Below are 6,000 nucleotides of genomic sequence, written 5' to 3' on the forward strand. Positions count from 1 at the left end.
AGATTTAGAAATGTTGAAAACAATGCAGACACTTACTACAAATATAGAAAAACGGAGATGGATAAAATGAGGAGCAATTCTTGCGAAAGGGCTGTACAGCTCCAAAGAAGGAAAACCGATATTGCCATCTAACTTGCTTAGATATGCAGCTTTGTTAAGCCATGGGCAGTGCCATGTCTCAACAGGGGGGATGGTACAGTTAGTGAATCGAGTGTTTACAACATATGGGTTTACAAACTACACTAAAAAATTTTGTGCGGCATGCCACGTTTGTAACAGGCATCATGCACAGGGGGCACTGAAGCCTAAGCAAGGGAGTTTCCCAACACCACAGTACCCATTCCATACTATCTGTATGGATTTCATAGAACTGATCAAATGTGAAAATAAGAAGTATTGTCTTGTCATTATAGATATGTTTTCCAAATGGGTGGAAGCTTTTCCGACCAAAAATCTAGATGCAGCTACTGTTGCAAAAGTCCTCGTTAAAGAAATTATTCCTAGATTTGGCATACCAGAAACGATCTACAGTGACAATGGCACACATTTTATAAATCAAACCATACAACAGTTGAGTCAATATTTCAGAATTTCTTTAAAGAACCATTGTGCATACCACCCCAAATTCGCAGGATTAGTAGAGAGGCATAATGGGGTTTTGAAAAATGAACTTAGGAAATTGATTAACGAGACACAGAAGAACTGGGTGCACTGTCTGCCTCTGGCATTGTTGAGCATGAGAACTGTTCCAAATGCAAAGGGGTTAGCTCCTTTTGAAATACTGTTTGGGAGGGCATATTATATACCTCAGTGGAAACCTCTCATGCCTGCAGACCAGGAGGCTGACAGTTCACTTGCAGAATACATGAGAAAACTTTTAAGTAATAAACAACTTTTGCAGTTAAATTCTGTTTCAGATAAAGAACAAACCAGACCATCGGAAGCAGAAGTAGTCCCAGGCACATGGGTCTGGGTGAAAGTTATCAAGAAAAGAAATTGGACCACACCGAAGTGGGAAGGGCCGTACCAAGTGCTACTGTCGACACCCACTGCAGTCAAGATTGCAGAGCGAGCGTCCTGGATTCATTTGACACGCTGTAAACTGGTTAAGAATTTTGAACTGGGCAAAACCCTTGTTACTGTTACCCAACAAGAACAAAATGACCAGATATAGAGAAAACAGGAATGCAGAACAACCCCAGAAGTATTGCATGATTATCCTGTTAACCATACTGATAACAATGATCTTTTTGCTGTGGCCTTTCCTTTTTCCAGCCACATGGGCTGAACTGAATAAATGTGAATCACTCATAGACTGGCATCCGAACTTTAACACTTACCAAGCAATTAAATATGTGTATGCTGAAACTTTTACTGTTTCGAATTGCTGGATTTGCACAGCTATACCAACAGCATATGGGGGGTTATTGATGACAGCTGTCCCCCTAGGGGTCAATGAGACCTGGGAAAATTTGCTTTTTGATACTACAACTGTAAAGTCACAAGACAAAATAGCATTGTACCTGCCTGTTACACAAAAGGGAATTGTATGTTTTTACAAAAATGATACTGTTCAGGTAGGTTGGAGTAATTGTAATGTGACTATTCCTTACAAATGTTATACCGAAGCTAATAATGCAGGTTATATCTGTGATGCAAACTATGACTCATATCTTGAGTCGATTCATAAGACTATTGATGAGATACAGCATAATCCTGTACTTTTAAAACAACTATCTATTATTTATAAGAAAATGTTTCATGCAAGGCAAGTGTATATTAATACTAAAGTAGAGAATTGTTATTTTGTTTGTGGGAAAAAGGCATACAAATGGTTATTTGAGAACTGGTCCAGCAGTTGTTTTTTGGGTTACCTGGTTCCGGCCATATGACACACTGCAGTCTTGCCTCAGGGAAGAATTTGAAATGTCAGAGAGGTCACCAAGAAAACCGAAAATCCAGTCAGAAGGCCTGAAAATCCAATGGGACGAATCGAGGCAGGCTGGAGAAACCATAATTCTGTGAAGAATAAAGACAAATTAGCACATATGGACTTGAGTGACACTATTATATCATGGGCAGGTATAGCCCCTGCATATGGCACAGTGAAATCTATTTGCGAACTGAGAAAACTGTCCAAACTTCTCGAAGTAATGAGTAATGCAACTTTTTCTGCTCTCGAATTAATGACTGATGAACTGAATGCTATGAGAACTTTGGTACTTCAAAACCGCATGGCTCTTGACTTCACCCTAGCGGCGAAAGGTGGTACGTACGCTTTAATAAAAGAGGAGTGCTGTTCGAATATTCCTGACAACCAGCATGAGATAAACGACCATCTTGAGGTGATTCAGCAAGTGTCAGCCATGACCAAACCAGGCCCAAACCCACTGACGGACTTTTTCCAGAATTTGTTTGGGGGGTGGGGTAGCATCCTTATGAACATCCTGATTTCCATTTGTGTAGGGTTACTCCTATTGGGAGTGTGTGTTTGCTGTGGTATTCCCTGCATGAAAAGATTAATCAAAGTTTTTATAGACATGTCAGTTTCTGAAACTTTGTATCAAAGTATTGAAATTGAAGAATTGTTGAAAAATGAAACACTTTCATGAGTTTAAACTGAATGACTCTCTTAACTGCAAATCTTGAACAGAAAAGGTTAGGAGAAGAAGCAAACTGTTTATGCTTTTGAAAATAGAATAAAAAGTATTAACAGGGGGGAAATGTTAGAAAAATATGTATTAATGTATGCGTTTAGTGCTTATTAGAAGCTAAACGGGTTAACGCATTTCATTCTATTTTATGTACAGCTTAGTTTTGTGTGACACTAAAAGATACTTTTCTAAAATGACAGTATGCTTTCTAAAAACTGCAAGATGCACCCTGACCTAGTATTTGCTAGCACAGCAAAATCCATGTTTATGCCTTTTGGAAATATACTGAGAAACAGGTGATTATCTGCTAGGTCAGGAAATGAATGAATAGAACAATACTGTTTTCTATAATGTTACTGAACTTGAACAATTAGCTCTGTTCATGTTATGAGAACATGCACAGCTGCAGAAGAACTAGATACAGTCAAACAATGATTGCTTGAAGAAATGAAGTATAATCTGTACTGGCTTTGTGCTCAAATTAGCCATAGTACCTTGAATGGTAACATTGCATAGTGTGAAGTTGTATCTGACCGGTGGTCATCAAGGCCACGTTGTTTTTCTTAGGAAGTTTTTTCATAAACTTGATGTGCCAGCAGAAAATCATGGACAAACAGCTGTTATGAAATAATATTGAAAGAACTTGTGATTTGTTACATCAGCTTAGTAGGCAATACCTTGTAAGAAATGTATAAAGATAGTTTCACTTCCTGATTTTAGTTAGACAAACTCTGTATTAGCACGTTTTTGTCTCCTTGCTGCAAGATTAAAGTGCCTTAACCTGAACCTGCCATGTATTGATGTTTTTGAAGTTTATTTTCCTTTGACAAAACATAACACAGACTCATAGCCACATCAATTGCATCGAAACTACACAAGATTATTAACATATTCATCTTGCAGTCCCTTTCATCTGACTTATGTTTTTCTTCTGTGCTTTACAAGCTCCTCAATCAAAGCACAATAATGCAATGACAGAGAAATTAAGTTGAATGTCATAAATTACAAAGTAAAAAATGGGTCTCAGATAATAAGACAATGCCAAGTCATGGCATTTATTTAAATACCCATAAAATATATTGAACTGGTAGTCCATACACATGAATCATATTGTATGCACTTATTCTAGTTCAAGGCCAATTTCCAAGGAATTTAGTGAGTATATAAGTTGCAAATGGTGCTATCAGAGGGTCAGTCTGCAAAGTAGGTCTGATTGGAATACAAAAAGAAAAATGGATATATCCTTTATTTTAGGACATTAAAAGTTTATAGCACTAAATCTAAATGGCCCACTCTCAAGGAGTTTTTTTCTTTACAATATTATATATTCACAAATTCCAACACCTTGGATCAACTTATCCATACCTCCACCAGGGGCAGCAATATCCTAGACCTGGTCATTACCAACATGGGAAACCGATGTTCCACACCAGAGGTCAATTCCTTGTTGGTCAGATCAGACCACAAGCTAATCAGCCTGGACATCCACATCCCACCCCCACCCCCCCATTAGGGAAACCACCATAAAAAATTTCTCCAAAGCCAACTTCACACTTCTTAAGACGGAAGTGGCAAACTTCACGACACCCATGCAGAAGGACAATAGAGGTACGACTGCTGAATCCTACACAAATGCACTTTAAAAGCACTTACACAAGTGCATGGATCGTGCAATCCCTAACAGAACCAAGATGCTATCCTCCAAAAAAAGGAAGCCAATCTGGTGCTCCCCTGCCATAAACAAACTCTACAACAGAAGAAAGAAACTGTTGCAGAAAAGAGTAAAATCCCATGACTGGAAGAACTCCCTGGTCAACCTCAGTAAAAAGCTGAGATCCCTCATAAAATCCTCCAAAGCTAGTTGTGAAAACAAAATCGCCACTGATTCTAAAGACAACCACAAAGCATTCTATAGCTATGTTAAGAATCTCAATGGCAACACTCAGATCTGCTCTGAATTACAGCACAATGGCACTAAATATACAAAACCAACTGATATTGCCAACATCGTGGCAGATAGGTTCAGTGCTAACTTTACCCCCCTCACCCCCTAAAGGGCCCATCTCTATACCAGAAGAATGCAAAGTTCCTGTAATTACAGCTGCACGGGTAAAAAACACACTTTCCAAAGCCAAGAACACAGCATCTATGGGACCTGACAACATCCCAGGCTGCATTCTACATGAACTACAGAATGAACTGGCACCCCACCTAAGCACCATGTTCAGTCATAGCCTCACCTCAGGCTTTGTGCCCACTGAATGGTGCACAGTGATGGTTATACCACTCCACAAAGGGGGAGCCACCACGGATACCGGGAATTACCATTAGCCTAACAAGCCTGGTCTGTAAGGCCATGGAACGTATCATCATGGAACTTATAAATAAAGACATTGGAAATCTCCAAACTCTGGACCCCACCCATTTAGGTTTGTAAAAGGCAGATCATGTATCCTAAACCTGATAGACTTCTTTGAAGCAGTCACCAAAGCCGTAGATGAGGGTAATGTGGTTCACACAGCCTATCTAGATCTGCCCAAGGCTTTTGACACCATCCCCCACTCTGGAATTACAGATAAACTCACTAAACTAGGTATAAATCCCTATGTCAGAAGATGGGTTGCCAACTGGCTCACTGACAAAAGCAGACTCCAAATCCGACTTCAGACCAGTGACATGTGGAGTACCACAGAGTTCAGTCCTGGGTCCTCTCCTGCTTGATATCTACTTTTCTGAAGTACAGGCTAACCCAGAAGGTCTTTGGCTAATGAAGTTCACAGATGACTGCAAACTAGGAGCCATAATTGAAACTTCTAACGATGTCGACATCCTGCAAAAGGGCCTCACTGAGACAGATGCCTGGTGTCAAAGCCATGGCCTCAAGCTCAATGACAAAACTGCATTGCCATCTCCCTTGGTAAGAACTCTGTACCCATGAGCTACTACATAGGTGGTGGTCTACTTAACACCAAAAGTGGGATAAGAGACCTTGGGACACAGGTGGAGAGTAGTCTCTCTTTTGATAATCACATCACCACAGTAGTCAAAATCCTTCTACATGGCACACCTCATCACAAAAGGCTTCTCATCCAGGAAAAAAGAGGTCATTTTTCCCCACTACTCATCACTCATTAGACCCATTATAGAGTACAATGCCCCTTTTGGTATGTAAATTGTTTAAAAACAAAAGCAAACTGATGAAACACAGAAGTGGATACGAAGTACACCAAGCTGCTCAGACGACAACAAGTAGTAGTTTAATAATCCTTGAGGATTAAAAACACTTGATACGAAATAATCGGACATGGTAGTAAGCTGGTTCCCCATCAGGGAAAGTAAATTCAGT

The sequence above is a fragment of the Protopterus annectens genome, chromosome 2.part2 (genome assembly GCF_019279795.1).
Source record: "Protopterus annectens isolate FY-2018-M chromosome 2.part2, PAN1.0, whole genome shotgun sequence".
Lineage (NCBI taxonomy): Eukaryota > Metazoa > Chordata > Ceratodontiformes > Protopteridae > Protopterus > Protopterus annectens.